The 16,754-nt window shown below is 33.6% G+C and overlaps 1 long non-coding RNA gene across 1 annotated transcript; it reads left to right on the forward strand.

Annotated features, from left to right (window-relative positions):
• On the forward strand, positions 1,729-3,827 carry LOC108662559. The gene is made up of 3 exons (XR_001928443.1): positions 1,729-1,812; positions 2,594-2,668; positions 3,611-3,827. It is a non-coding gene; the product is annotated as an uncharacterized LOC108662559 (long non-coding RNA).

Raw genomic sequence — 16,754 nt, forward strand, 5'->3', positions numbered from 1 at the left:
TCAAAACTCATCCATGGAGGTTTGGCCAGCATGGGTGTCCATACCCACTTTCTAATTTTGCATGAAAATGAGAAAAAAATGCATGGGTAGTGAAAATCACAAGGAAAATCAATGAAATTTACCTTTTTAATGCTTCATTTCTTGATTTCTCTTGATTTTTCTCAAATTTTTTAGCTAGGGTTCTTATTTCTTTTCCCCCTTTTTTCTCCTGGTTTGGACAGCTTGAAAAGATGAGAATACTAGAAATTTTGACCTTTTTAAAGGCTAAAATGATATAATATTATTTTATTCATTTTTTTTATTAATTTCTTAAATTCTAGCCATCCATTTGTTTCCAAATGTTCACCATACACTTGTCCCACATATCCATAGATTAGATAAAATTCTCAGACTTATCCAAAGTCTTGGTGGAGTAATTTTTGAAATTTACACTTTTGCCCTCGTAAAAGTCAAAAATTACATTTTTGCCCCAAAAATTGAAAAATTGCCCGTAGACATATTTTTCATCCCTTATACTCATACCATTCTCCAATTTCTCAAATGTGATCTAAATTCTCTCAAAATCTCAAAATTTGTCCGTAGGTGGAAAAATTATGATTTTGCCCTTACACTCTAGAAATCACCGGAATTAAACTTTTTCACTGCCAAACCCTCAAATTATACTCCAATAAGTTAAATGGGAACAAAAAAAACTTTTCTAAAAATTCTCATTTTGTCCCCAGGTGGCAAATGACCATTTTGCCCCTAGATAGTGAAAATTTCGGTTTGACTCTAAATTGATCCTCGAACTCCGAATTACCATTTTGAGTCATCCCTGAACTGTGAAACTCTTAATTTCACCTAAAAATTCCTATTTGAACTAGTTCGAGGCTTAATCGACTCAATGGTACCATTAGGGGTAATATCATCTTTTAACAATTTTTCGAACTTCCTAAATATGCAAACATTCGATTAAGCATGTAAATGACGTCATAATTATTTTATAGAATAGGGTTTGACAATATCACCATCCATCTCCCTCAACACCGTCATCACCGGCAAGTGCACACTTGTCAAGCCTAGCTTTATTATATACTTGCCATGTCATTCATGTATTTGATAGCATGTTTACATGCTTGGATGCCTTGAAAAATCGTTAAAAGTCGGTATCGTACCTAGTGGTATAATTAAGTCAATTAAAATCTCATACTAGTCCAAATAGAGATATTAGAATGTATTTGAGAGTTATTGAACCTTAGAATGTCTTAAAATGGTGATTTGGAGTTCGAGGTTTAATTTGGAATCCAATTGGAAATTTTTATAACATAGGGGTAAAATGGTCATTTTGTCACTCAGGGGTAAAAATTGGAATGTTGGACGAGATTTTTTACAAAGTTTGACTAATTGGAGCATAATTTTAATTTGAGAAGTGAAAAATTTTAATTTCGACATTTTTCCGAGCATAAGGGCAAACCAGTCATTCCACGTGTCCATGAGGACGTAATTGGAATTTTTAAAATTTTTCACCACCGTGACACTTGTCAAGCCCATGAATTTCACCTATTATCATTTTTATACTTTGGATAATTAAGGTATTATATGTGGTGGTAAGAAAATGCTTAATAGTTAAGTTTTAACTATGAACCATTCACATGTTGACAAGTGTCAAGCTTTAATTCTTTTATAATTTTCTTTATAAACCAACATAAACCTCTCCCAATTCTTCTTTCATTGCCGTGCAAGCCAAAGAAAAGGGGGAAAAGAATAGAAACAACCCTTGAGGAAGAAATTCAAGAGAAATTCATCGGTTACCGAAAAACAAAGCGATCTGAGGTAAGATTTCGAGATTTTAACTTAAGATTCACCTCTCCCATGCTTTCTTTTTCGTTTTCTATGGTTGAAACCTAAACTTTCATGAAGGAAGTCATGTTGGCCGAATCAAGGGGGGGGAGTTTTGATGATGGTTTTTGTTAGATTTCATGCCATCTAGGTGTTTTTAGTGATTTTGTGATATTCGGTATGAAAACAAGCAAGAAAACCACATGTCCTTCACTAAACCCTCCTTGGCCAAATTTAATAGGGGAAATATTGATGATGAATTTTGTTATATTTCATATTATTTAGCTCGTTTTTTATGATTTATGGTGTCGGACATCGACAATGGTTATCGAAAAATATAGTTCCTTTAGTAAACGACTTGACCGACAACGAGAAAATCGTGGTAAATGGACTTGGATTTGATTTCTAATGATATATACGGACTTATTGGACTATGTTGACACTAATTAGCACGTTAGTTTGGAATCGAAATGAGTTTCAGATGTGATCATTTAAGTCACAATCAAGTTCATTGAGGTACTTGGGGTGTATTTGAAGTACCGAAAGTGCAATGAATCTATTTGGAGTTGAATCGGATGTTTTGGCTAATTAAACAGTGTATAGTGCAAGTTAGGTCGAATACCGTTTTAGTCCAATAACAATTGAACCTACGTAGAACACCATCTTTAAGTGATTATTCGAACATTCCTCATTCAATTTCATGCATTCATATAGAGCCTAGAATAGTTTTATAACAGTTTGGCACAAATGTATTGAATTACTTGTTGTGTATTAGGTATAGGTGGTGAGCCCTCTGATAAGGGTAAGGATATCGTACACGAGGACCAGGAGTAGGAGTGCTTCCGTTATTGTGAGTAATCAGACTATCATCTTAACTATCTAAAGTAGTTTATACTCGTTTTTATGATTTTAAAGAATAATGAACTTAAATTGTAAACTATTATGTTTTATAACTGAAGTGTTGGTTAAATGAAATGAGATTCATAATTTGGTTTGAAATTGAATCCTAATTTTGGTAATTGAGTAAGTGGAGACGATATACCTGTGTTATATATATGTTTTAACTATTGTTAGTTATGCCGACCCTGCTTTGTAATAAATGTATCGGCATAACGGGATTTGTAATTGACATATGGTTTGAATTGATGGCTTATGACAATGTGATGGCATGAATGGCTGGATTTGTGTTTGTGTGGAATATATGAACTGTTTTGTTTTACCTTGACAGGCTGGGTAATATCATATTAGCCATGTCATACTATCGAAATTTTTATTAATTTGGTGGGGTAATTGATTAGCTTACTGCAGTGGGCGGGTTTCCATGGACCAGCCTATTAGAGAGGCACGGTAAACCCAATCAGATTTTACCTTAGTATGAGAGGTGCGGAGGGTATCTTCTAAGGTAGTTTAGAGTTCACTTCACGCCGAACCACCACATAAGAGTGAAACTCAGCCAACGCCAGAGAACGGCTGTGTTTTTAAACGTAAAAACATGTTTATGTATATATGTTATTTTAACAGCCTTGGCAGACTCGGTTGGATGCCTTGCGTAAGGTGTCACCGAGTACAAGTTTTGACACGAGCCAAGTTTTTAAGAGAGTCATAAGCCTTGTTGATTTTTTTATGAAATGTAATTGTTTTATATGGGTTGAAATGAGTTTTAATGTTATGAATCATATTATGATGAGATGTTTTAAATTGTCTCCATTTACTCAGCTTTAGATGTTATAGATGATCTTTGCTTACTCACTGGGTTTATAAAAACTCACCACCCTTCTTTCACCCATTTCAGGCTCAGGGTAGTTTGTAGACCGCTGATTTTGTCGAGGGTTTACTTTTGGATTCGCACCCTTAGAAATCGTGGGTTTACAATCGTGCTTATATTGGTTATTTTGGGCCTCACATGTCATTGTAGAATATTTTTGTATACCTTAGCGCAATGTGCTATTATATATACGAATTTAGTTTGTTATTACTTTTCATTAATTGTTTACGTAGAATTTTATAAATATTGTTTTATATGTAAATGGAATATTTTATTCAATATTTTTATTTCGTTTGATTAGCTATAATTTCACTTTAAATGGATGATTTAGATACCTAAATTTATTTTTAGATATGATATGTATATTTTTTATTTATATATTATATTTTTAGCAAGTTTCAAAATTTTCAGGTAAAATGACCAAAATACCCTTGTGCGGTAGAAATTACTTTTTGATTATCTTTTATTTGAAGATAATCTATATTCCTTTAAAATATGATGTTTAGTAATTGCTACTCACAAGGGAGGTGGAGAATTGATACAAGAGCCTTGCGAGGTTTCGGTTGACATTTCGGGTAATGTATGTCTATCGAGACATTGCAGCGGTTGTCACGGGCTTGAAGAGAGTACCGGGTCGTGACAATACTCACCCCGCACATGCATGGTTGCATTAGTCACACAATGGTACCATTTATTACATAGTATATATATATATCAACATTATACAAAAACATATGGATTCATCCTTTTACACATTTCACATTTCACAACATCAAACATTTTATCAAGGGGTTTCTAGGAAATTTTAAAGCAAAAACCGATAAAATTCCCAAATAATACATTGAAACACGTAAACATTTCCCCAAAACATTTTGAAATGCAAGTTTACTCACCTGAGAAAACTAACACCGACAAGGTTCTAATCTAGGTAGTCCTGAAATACCATTAAACCTATATTTATCAATAAACCATAACAACCTCAATTAAGTCATAAATTTAAATCTAATAATTCTAATAAATTTATATTAGGTAATCTACCCTTTAACCAAACATTTAACTTAAATTTCTAATCTAATTCTCAAACCCATCATATCAACTATTTCCAACTGTAAAGATTATTTACCTTGGTGAGCTTGGAGGCATGAAAATAAACAAAAAACCTAATCTTTCCAAGAAAATAATTGGAAGAAATTAGGAAATAAATATGAAAATATAATCATAAATTCAAAATTTCAAAAGTTGGAAATATATACCTTTCAACCTTCAAAATGAAGATTTGAAGCCAAAAATCCAAGTGTTGTTGAAAGTGAAGTAAAAATAGATAATAAAGGAAAGAAAGAGAGATTTTTCTTTCACTCTCCTTGGGTTTGGAAGTGCTGGAAATTGGGGTTAGAAGTTGTAACTTTGGTGCACAAGGAGTTGGGAGAAGAAAGAAGCAAAAAGAGAAAGGAAAGAAAATGAAAGAAAATTAACTTTGCATGAGAGAATAAGAGAATGATGTTGGAAGCTTCAAGAATGAAGAAGAAACATCTTGCTGGAGGAGATAAGAACGGTTTTGGGCTGATAAGGATGAGAGTCAAAGCTTCCTTTGGAAGCTTTGACCAAACTTTGTGCAAAATTACTATTTTGCCCTCCAAGTTTCTTCCCTTTTTCATTTAGTCCTCCCAACACTCATTTAACTCCAATTTCCTTATACTATCTTCTCCTACACATGTAGAAACAAAGTATAAAGTTTGTACTCCAACGCGATGTCCCCATAATATTTAAAATATTTATTTACCCGTGCTATCTTTACTTAATAAAGACATACGGCCCCATTAACGTCATTTTTCTCTGAAATTTTCTCATTCCTCTTCTCCCACACTTAGATTGACCATATACTCCTCCTTCATGCAAAATTTCGACACTAAATAAATATTAATACTTTAACATTATTTTATTAATAAAATATTATTTTATTTCAAAAATTTCCTCTTGTCTCCTTGGTACCCAAAATACCTTATTTTACCTCAATTCACTTCCGAATCACTTTTTATCTTGTAAATTCTTCTTTGATAAAAATATTATTATTTTATTATTATTTTTTCGCGTGCGAAATATTTTACCCCAAACTATTCCTTTAATCTTTCATCACTTCTAAACATTATAATTAACCTCAATTGGCATCTAAAAAGCTTTATTAGTGACCATATCAAAGTACGAGGCATTACAAGAAGTTAAGAAGTATCGTAGAAAGATTCCTACGTCACTTTTAACATCAAATTTACCTATATTTTCTTTTCCATTGTTTAATACAAAACACATACAACTAAATGGATGAAAAGACATACTAATGGGCTTTTTCCCTTTGTATAATTCACAGGGTGTTTTCTTGATCAATGGTCTAACGATTACCCTATTTATGATGTAGCATGAAGTGTTAATGGCTTTGGCTTAAAAATACCTTGGCAAATTGTTTTCACATAGCATAGTCCTAGCCATTTCTTCTAAAGTCTTATTTTTCCTTTCAGCTACACCATTTTGTTGTGGAGTTCTAGGGATTGAAAATTATGACCATATCCATTTTTGTTAAGAATGTTAGCTCAATAATGCTGAGAAAAATATCCAAACTTTAAAGTTTGTTGGCGAATTGGATTTCTAGAAAAATATCCACTTTGAAGGCGAATTGGATTTGTTGAAAAATTCTTCTTAACAAACTAAACTTTAAAGTTTGATGATAAGCGTTTCAAATCTATTTTCTCTTTGAAACAAACTAGAAAAAATGAACAAACAAATTGAAAACAAATGTACAAACCACTTCAATGTGAAGTAAAATGCTCAAGTATGAAGATTGTGAGACCTTGTCAAGTTCGATTAAAAGACGGTATTGTACCGAGTGGTACAACTAAGTTAAATCGAGCATTTAACTAGTTCAAATAGAAATTCTAAGAGGAATTTGAAAATTCTAAAACCCACAGAATGGCTTAGAATAGTGATTCGGAGTTCAAGGTCCAGTTTGAAGTCCATCAGGAAAATTGAACGATTAGGGACAAAACGATCATTTTACCATTTGATGATAAAATAGAGATTTTTAGCCAAGATTTGATCACATTTGATCAAGAATAATTATATAAAATATAATTATGATTATTGGAGTATAAAATGATGTTTAATAGTGAAAATTTGTGATTCCTGGTATTTTTAGAGCACAAGGGTAAAATGGTAATTTTGCCACTAGAGGACTAAACAGGAATTTTTATAAAACGATTTTTACCTCATTTGGTTAATATTGATCAATATTAGTGTTATTTGAGGTTGAAAAGTAAAAATAATGTGATTTCGGTACATTTCGAAGTATAGGGGCAAAATCGTAATTTTTTCACCTTGGGGGAAAATCGATAAATTTTTCACCCCAGCACTTATCAAGACCAAGGAATTTTAATTGTGGTAGGATTGGATAAATCCAAGAATATTTGTGGTGGAAAATTAAGACGAAAAAGTCAAAAAGTTTAAAAAAAATTGGGCCAATAAGAATGTGACACGTGGCATGCTTGATTTTTTTATTATTTTCTATAGAAATCAGCCCATTAAATCCCCAATTCTCTCACCATATTCGGCCTAGGCAACCAGCAACAAGAACAAAGGAAGAACAAAGGGAAAAAACAAGAAAACCTAGGTGAAAATTCAAAGAAAAAGTGAAGAAATCAAGGAAACAAGCTAGGTAGTGAGACGTTCGAAAAAAGGCAAAGGAATTGCGCCTAAGGACTATTAGTCAGAGTGCACCCGGAATCTGGATTTTTGACACCTGTGAGTGGACTGCCTTCAAAACTTGTTTTGGGAAATATAATGTAATTGCCACCCATTTGAATGAATTATCAAGTTTTTCATGAAAACAAGTGCCTTGGGAACAAGCTTTTGAAAAATGGTTTTATGTTGTAATATGTGATTGCTATGGATTCATGCACTATTGTATTATGAATATATATATATATATGTGTGTGTTGTGCATGATGAATGATATTGTATATAATGACTGTAACCTTGTGTGTGCACGATGTGGGGAATGCACATGCCGGTGATGATGGTGGCGTGAGAGATAGATGATGATAGTGCCCGTGTGCACGATGTGGGGGGATGTACACGATAGCACTGATTGTGCACGATGTTGGGGGATGCACATGATGGTGCCGGCTATGTGCACGATGTGGGGGGATGTACATGAGCCGGGAGTGATTATGATGATATTGATGTTTGTCTATGTAATTATGCATATCTAGATTTATGAAATGAAAGCTCATGAATGTGATATATGGTTGACATATATGTGAAATTTGACACATTGTACTTTGAGAATTTTCATGAGTTTTATGTTGATTTTGTTAGTTTAGCATAATGGCTTTTTGTTGAGTGAGGGAAAATGTTTCTCTTGTTGCTCTATTTTCGCTGCAACGAAAGTCATGCTCCCTGCAGCGAGAAACTCTCGAGTTTGAGGACCTTTCACCAGAATTGGTTCTCACTGCAACGAAAAACTTTCTGTTTCTGGGTAACAATTTCGCTACAGCGAAATTCATTCTCGCTATAGCTAAAAACTTTCTGTTTTATCTTCTATCTTGTCCAATTGCTACCCTATTTTTCACTTCTTTGCTACCATATCTGAGCATGGACTTCCAACATTTAGGACAAAATGAGTTAAGTTTAAAATGAGGGGTTTTAAATATGAATGGAACTAAATTGCATTGTTTTGAAACAAGTGCATCATGATTTTAAATTCTCCCTTGTTGTTGTTGCTTGTTCCCTTCCTTGTTCACTCATTGGGTTTATACTCACCATTTTCAAATTCATGTTTTTAAATCACGAGGCAGTCGGTAACTAGAACGAGGTGTCCTTGTAGACCTGTGTCCATCTTTTGGTAGGTGTCTCGACATTCGGTAGCTGTATATTCATTCGAGTCACTCCATTGGAAGTCGAATGTTATTTTGTTTTGTATAGACGAACTTAATGTAAATTATTAGAATACATGTTGTAGACATTGTATGTAAATTTTTAAGGAGTAATGCCAGTACGAGTTGGCAATGTATATCACTATTTTGATTCAAAATTATGAAATATGGCTTAGTGATATTAGATGAAATTATAAGTAAGATAAATAATAGGCTTGCTTGAGTTTAGTGGGTTACGTCCATTGGACCCTTACGTCGGTCATGGCCCGAAATTTGGGTCGTGAAAAAGAAAACTAGTAAATGAGCTGTAAACAAATTTCTAAAACATTTTCATATAAAATCACAAGCTCAAGAAGAAGGGAGATTCTCACAGTAGCTTTCCATTTAAAATATGTCAAAAATAATTTGGAAACCAAATGAGCAAGTAAGTTGAAAACAGATTCTAAAAACTTTTCACAGCCAAGTGAACAAATATATCAAAGTAAATCAAAAGTAACTTGAAGAGTGATTTGGAGTAAAAGCAAGTTTGAAAATAAATAGTTGAACTTCTTCATAACAAAGAAATATGCATGAGTAAGAGGCAATGAAGAGTAAAAATAAAATGCACAAGTTCAACGAGTAAAAGAGAGGAGAAAAAACACAAACGATTTATAGAGGTTCGACCCTCTCCATAGGAGAGTACATCCTCTCCCTTGCCTCACCAAGTTGTTTGTAATCCACTATGAAAAATACTTTTAGAAGGTTTAAGTATAACCTTTACAAAAATGCCTTTTCATGGATACAAGCATAACCCATATAATGGCTTTTTATGGGAACAAGCATAAGCAATCCCTTTTGAAGGATCAAGCATAACCTCAACCTTTTGAAGGATTAAGCAAAACCTATATGCCTTTTCAAGGAGTAAACAAAACCTCAGTCTTTTCAAAGATTAGGAAAAACTTTTACAACATTATCTTTCAAAGGTTGGGGCCTAACCTTGCTCTCTTTCAAAGTCTTCAGCTCTACAACATTATCTTGTATTATTCTTAGTAGGTACATAGAGGATGAGTTTGGTAGAGCTAAAGAATAATACAAGAGGTGTGACTAAAAACGCAAAGAATTGGAAGCATAAGGTAGCTCATAAGCATTTTGGAAGAATATGAACGGTTTGCTCTAGCTTGGTTGTTCTCTATTTTTCCTTTTCTTCATCTCATTTGATTCTTGATCAAATTTCTCCTGCCCAAAATGTATTGAAGAAGTCCCTTTTATAACTAGAAAAAGTTTATAGCCATTAGGGATGACTTGGTAGAGATACTACTAATTTTTCTTGCCTTTTTCATGTCTAACGGCTACCTTTGGAGTTTTAGAATCAAATCTTCATTCATTAGATATTAGTTTTTCTTTGGTCTGGAGCTTTCTGCTTTTTGAGAATCGATTCTTCATTTCTGAGATATCATTTCCTTTTTTTTGAGAAATAATTCTTGCCTCTTTAAATATTAGTTCTTTTTGTTTCAAGAATCAACATCAACCTTTCCAAGAATTGATTCTATGTACTTATTTTTCTACTTGGACTTACAAAAATCAACTTCTTGACTATTTGGAATGGATTCTCGAGCTTCCAGAAGCTTGTCTAAGTATTCCATCTTGCAAGAACAGATGTTTCCTTTTCAGTAATTGATTCCTCTTGCTTGAACTTGAGATTTAAAGTGTATAAAAGATTCTTCCTTTCACAAAACTACTTTAAATACAAGTTCAAATGTCAATCAAGTAAGAAAACATAAAAACACATCAAAAGCATTCAAGGATCACTTAGATAAGAAATTTTGATCATTTTTGTCATGTCGAAACCCTAATCATTTTTAAGCTATTAAAGCTAACAATTTTAATCACAAAGTTGTTCAAAACCTAATTTTTCAAACTCTTTACCATGGTCACTTCTGACATTAGTAATAGCTTACCTTTTTCGTTTTCAACTCTTTTACAAAATGATGTATAGACTTTTAAAGCTTCATTGTTATGAGTAAGCAAATAAACCCAAGAAAACCTAGTATATTCATCAACAATTACTAAGCCATAAATCTTTCCACATAAGCTTGTAGTCATACTGTGACCAAAATGATCAATGTGAAGAAGTTTTATGCTTTAATGGTAGTCACATCCTTCTTAGATTTGGAAGAACTTCTCATATGTTTTCCTTTTGTACAATCATTACAAAGTTTGTCATTTTCAAAGCTTAGCTTAGGGAGCCCTATCACAAGATCTAAAGAGGACAATTTAGAAATTGTATTCATGCTAGCATGCCTAAGTTTCCTTCTCCATAATAAACTTTCTTCATTTCTTTTAGCCATGAAACATGCATTATTTGATGACAACTTATCTAGGTAAATAATATATGTATTAGCTTGTCTTTGACCAAAAGAAGGAATTTTATTTGTTTAATATCTATAAGATGAAAAAATAAAGCTTCAAAAATAACTCTAAGACCTGTATCACAAAGTTGACTAACACTCAACAAATTATGCTTGAGACCATTCACAAATAAGACATTTTCAATTTAAGAAGAAAAGTTTTAACCAATTGTACCCATATCTTCAATGTGACCTTTGTGTCATCTCTAAATGTCATATTTCCTTCTTTCCTTATTCTTAATTCGTTTAATGACTCTTTGCTTCTAGTCCGGTGTCTAGAGCTTCCACTATCAAGATACCATTTTTCCTTTCCTTGTGCTCTTGACTTTTGCAAGTGTGGTCATCCTACAAAGAGAAATTCAAATTTTTAACTTTGGTACCCAAACCTTCTTTAGTCCATTTGAGTTAGTAACCTTGGTTCCTTTTGGAACCCCTTTAGTCTTACCACCTTACCATGTGGAGGTTGGTTCCTTTTGGAGCCCATGTATTCTTGACAACATTGCTTTTTTGTGAAACAACTTTTAAAGGACAAAAATAAATAGTATGTGCTACATTATGACAACATATGCATCTTGAAAAACTTTCATATTTTTCATTTTCTTTAACAAAGATGTTCTTGATGTGTATTTGTTTTTTAGTACAATCATATCCTAATCCTTCCTTGTTAAGAAAGCACTTTGTCACTCCAACATATCATTCAACTCAAATACAAAGATTAGAGTGAAGTGCAAAAGATATGCAGAGAATTTTTACTATTTTTGAGCCCTTTTTGGATTTGGAAGCCTTTTATATGTTTCTTAGCCATTGGGACTCCCTTTTATACTTGGAAAATCAACTCTGATAGATGTTTGACAAATTCTTACCATTGGAAACAATTTGGAGTTGGTTCTAGCTATTAATCTGTCTTCTAGCTTCAAATTCAAATTTTCAGACAAAGAGCTCTTAGTCGACTAACATACTTCTTAGTCAATTAAGTTGGTTGTCTTTTGATCCTAGTTTCAGGCAGTAAGCTCTTAGTCAACAAATGATTTCTCTTAGTCGATTAAGTCAATTCTGTTTCTGAACTTGGTTTCTAGCAGTAAGTACTTAGTCAACTAACGATTTCTCTTAGTCGATTAAGTCGGTTCTATTTTTGAACTTGGCTTTTGGCAGTAAGCACTTAGTCGACTAACAATATCTCTTAGTCGATTAAGTAGGTTCTATTTTTGAACTGGCCATCTTCATTTTTGAGTTTAGTTGACTAACTCCCTTGATTATCTGACTAAGTGGCTTCTATTTTGCGACTTCAAATGTAACTCCTCATTTTTATGAGTTTTGATATTCCCTTTTTAGTGATTAATTTATTATTAGCATACATTTTTCATCCTGTACACTCAAGTAGCAAAGTTAGACATAAATGAATGGGAATGTTTTATTATCATCAAAAACTAATAGAGCCAACAATCTCTCCCTTTTTGATGATGACAAAACATTTCTTGATTAACAACACAATGTCTATTTATTCCTTTTTTTTCTGCACAGAATGAGGATTTTCTCCCCCTAAGTGAGTGCTCCCCCTTAAAGTATGCATGATTTTATTATTCACTTCAACATGTTTTTATTATGTTTTTAAAAAATAAATGACAGATATATATTCAGCTATCATCAATGTTGTAATTAACTGTCCATCATATTATTTGCAGACCTTATTCATTCCAAAACTAAAAACCATAAACCATCCAACAAAAATATTTGCATTCATACTCATCCTCAACCAAATTCCATTCACAATATTATAACAAAAGTCAGTTATCAGCATAACAGCCCAATATTAGTACCCAATTTTTAAATAGCAGCAATCAAAATAACATAAATATCAAGAACAGATTTAAATGTTTAACCATCAACTTACAATTTTCAACACAATAACATAAATAGCAAAGTCAAATTCAAATGTTCAACTATCAACAAAACAAAAACAGCTTAATCATCATAGTCAGAGTTCCTAAATTACCCCTTGATCATTTTCACCTTCTATCTCCCCTAAGCTTCCTATTTCTTTTAAGCTTTCTATTATGTTCTCCCCCTTTTTCTCATCAGCAAATAGGGGTGTTCAATTAGTTTCTGAAAAAGCAGAAGGGGTAGACTCATCAGTGCCAAAGTAGATATTAAGAGGTTCAGGAAACGTTTCAAGTGATGGTCTTTTGGGTGAGGCTTTAAGGGAAATTTAGAGTGGATCTTGAGCAGAAGAGATGGCTGAGGGTCTGGCTTTTTCGGCTATCTTGGAAGACTTTCTTTTCTTGAGGAATTTTATTTTTGTTGCCATGGTCTTCCTTCATCTACTAGGAGGTTTAGGTTTCTCTTATGTTGGTGCAGCAGCTTTTCCTTTGTCTTTAGCAAATTGGTCAGTCTACTCTGTAGTGTGCATTGACTCAGGGGATGCCTTGACAGATGCAGACTTTTGAGCTTTAGCCTTTGTTGCTTCTTTTTTTGCCTGTTCTTTTCTGACCATTGGATGGAAAGCATCCATGATTGAAACTTCCTCAAAGTTAGGTGGAGATGGCTGTTCTGGCTGTGGTTCATGATGGGATGGAGAATTTTCAAATGAGCCAAGTACTTCAGTGCCTTGATCAGATTCATCTTTATTTTGAGGCTCAAGAGTGGGAGATTTCCTTGGCTGAACTGATTCTGGTTCATGACTTTCAGGCTGAAAGGTAAAACTTTCATCAGCTTGTTCAGCTTGTGCTGGACTTACAGTTGTAGAGGTGTCTTCAACTGCAGGGTCAGTAGCAGATTTTCCTTTTTCCTTTATCACATTTTGCAATTCTTTCAATTTATCTTCAATTTGTTGCATCTTTGCTGACTGATCAGTGAGTTTTCCATTGATCCTCATCAGCAAAATCAAAATCATGTCATTAGAGATTTGGGAGGGGGCTGTCTCTATCTGAGCAGTGATTGTAGAGGCCTTGGGGGTTTTAACAAATTTTTCACCTTTAAGTTGGTACCCCATCTTTGGTAGACTTCCAAGGTAAATTGCCTGGTTCTTGCTCTTTACTTGATCATTCTCATATCTTGAGCTCCATATCCCCTTTTTCTTTACCAGTGAGGTGATTATGTTCCCATAAGGTAGATTTACTTTATTAATATGACAGGCTCCTCTCATCCTTTTGATCATGAATCGGCCTAAGTTGAGTGGAGCAGCATTTGAGGCATGCTCTATTAGCCACATATCCTGAAGACTTATGTAGCTGAAGCTGCCACTTCTCCCATGAATATTTGCCATAATGAAGTAATGCAAGATTCTAATATGTGGACATTTGATTAAACTATCATAACTTCTGGATGAATATCTTTCTTTATTTCCTGTGATTATCTCCCATAGAGATGAGGGATTATAATTTTCAAGAATTTCATAATCACTCTCTTCACATTCAATTTTGAGCAAACTTCCTAAATCTACAGCAGTCACCACAAACTCTTTTCCATTTAGGAAGACATTCAAACGATCATTAATGAAATCCTCAAAATCCTCAAGTTCATTCTTATCTAATGCTACACTTGTATAAAATTCTTTTACAAGACTAGCACTATAGGTTCTGTTCTTAAAAGTGCTAAATTTCTTCAATTTCATTTCCTCAAAATAATTCGATAATCCTACTTGAATTTTAGGGGTCTCATCAAAGCTATCCCAGTTAATAAATTTACCCATGTAATCGGAGCATTTTTTATCTTCTTAAACCTATCCTCATGAGCTTTATTTCTAAACTTTGAAGACAGAATATTACCTTTCTTGAATGTTTTCCTTTTTCTTTCTTTTTCTCTGATTTATGTTCCTTCTTTGTCTGCTTTTTCCCAATTTTCTCAACCACAGAAGTGAACACAACTCTCTTCTTCTTCTTCTTAATTTCTGCCGGTGGACTTTCTTCCATTGGTCATTTTCCCTTTTTCTTTTCCAAAGCACTACCAGTTAATGTGGTTTTAGCCATTTTAGTTTTGAGCAATTTGGGTTTAGGGTTTTGTGAGTTTGAGAAGGAAGGATTTCAATTTCAAGAGGGTTGGTTTCAAATGAGAGAAAATGAAGAGAGAATGAGTTAAGAGAGATTAATCTTTCTTAAAAACTGTCAGTCTCCCCCTCTTTAAATATGGTTGGTAACCCCTTCTTTCAAAATTCAAAAATTTGCCTCTCATTTTTATTTTTTTTTTAGTTAAGCGGTTTTTCCCTTTTTTTCTTCACCTAGTAGACTATCTTTGTTTCCTTTTACTATTTTATTCATTCTATTTGACTCAGTCTTATTACTTAAGGAAACAGAATGTTCTTAGTTGATAAACGATTCTCTTAATCAACTAAGTACCTACTATCTTATGAATAAAAATTTCACAAATTTCCTAAAGCTCCTGTATATTAATTATTCCTAAATTTTTCCTAATTTCACAGAATCTTTCCTCATTCAAGGGCTTGGTGAATATATCAGCTAATTGTTGTAAAGTGTTAACAAATTCAATCTTAATGTCTCCTTTTATCACATGGTCTCTAATAAAGTGATGTCTAATTTCAATATGTTTGGTCTTAGAGTGTTGGACAGGATTCTTTAAGATATTGATGGCACTTGCGTTATCACAAAATATTGGTACATTATGCATGTTACTCTGTCACGACCCAAATTTTGGGCCATGACCGACTCATGGACCCAATGGACATAGCCCACTAGGCCCAAGCAAGCCTATCTATATGATCTGTTCATAATTCCATCAAAATTTGCTAAGGTTCTATTTCATAATTACAACTCAAAATAATGCTAACCATTGCCATTTCATAGTGGCATTACCAATCAAATATACATAAATTGTCTAAAACATATATCTTAGTACTTTACATCCCATATACGTATTTACAACAAAAATGACTCTGGGCTTCCAGCGGAGTGACCAAGGTGAAGGTGCGGCTACGAAAATGCCAAGATACCTACCAAGGATAGGAATCTACAAAGACACCTTGACCTAGTTACCGGCTGCCTCTTGATTTGAAAACATGAAGTTGAAAACGGTGAGTATAAACCCAGTGAGTGAACAAGGAAAGGAACAAGCAATAATAAGGAAAATTTAAAGAAATCATGACGCATTTATCTTTAAAACAATGCAATTTGGTTTAGTTCTTATCAAAACCCCTCATGTAAACCCAAATGAGTAAATCACTTGATGGAAAGGGCCCATGATCAACAAAGGATTTGAAGAGTGAAAACTTTAATAGCATTCATGCAATTCAAGTCAAGTAAACGATGGGTCCTTGCTACAGCAAAAAGGCATTCTCACGGCAGCGTAGTTACAGTGAGGATGAATTTTTGCTGTAGCGAAATTTGGGCTCAAGTTATCAGCTGGACGAGGGTTTCTCAAATGGCCAAGGGTTTCTGTCTAAAATTCCTCATTTCAAACTTAATTAAATAAACCCCTAAATGTTGGGAGTCCATGATCAACTATGGTGTAAATGAAATGGAAAAATATGGCAAAAACCAGCAATATAGCATAATGGATAGAAAGATTCTCGCTGCAGTGAGATTTAGTTGGCCAAAACAGAAAGTTTCTCGCTACAGCGAGAAGCTCTAGCAACTTTCTCGCTGCGGTGAAAACCAGGTCTGGTAAAAACTCCAAACTCGAGAGTTTCTCGCTACAGTTAGATTCATTCTCACTGCAGCGAGAAACAGAGCACTAAGAAAAAGTCTCCATTCCCTCAAGAAAAGGCCATCCTGCTGAAATGACAAAAGCAACATGAAACACAAATAAATTCCCAAAGTTCAACATGTCAAATTGTCACATGCATTACAACCATATACCATATTCATGAGCTTTTGATAACACACATATCTATGTATGCATATATATATATATATA

This window comes from Theobroma cacao, chromosome 6 (assembly GCF_000208745.1).
Source record: "Theobroma cacao cultivar B97-61/B2 chromosome 6, Criollo_cocoa_genome_V2, whole genome shotgun sequence".
In the NCBI taxonomy this organism is placed as follows: Eukaryota; Viridiplantae; Streptophyta; class Magnoliopsida; order Malvales; family Malvaceae; genus Theobroma; species Theobroma cacao.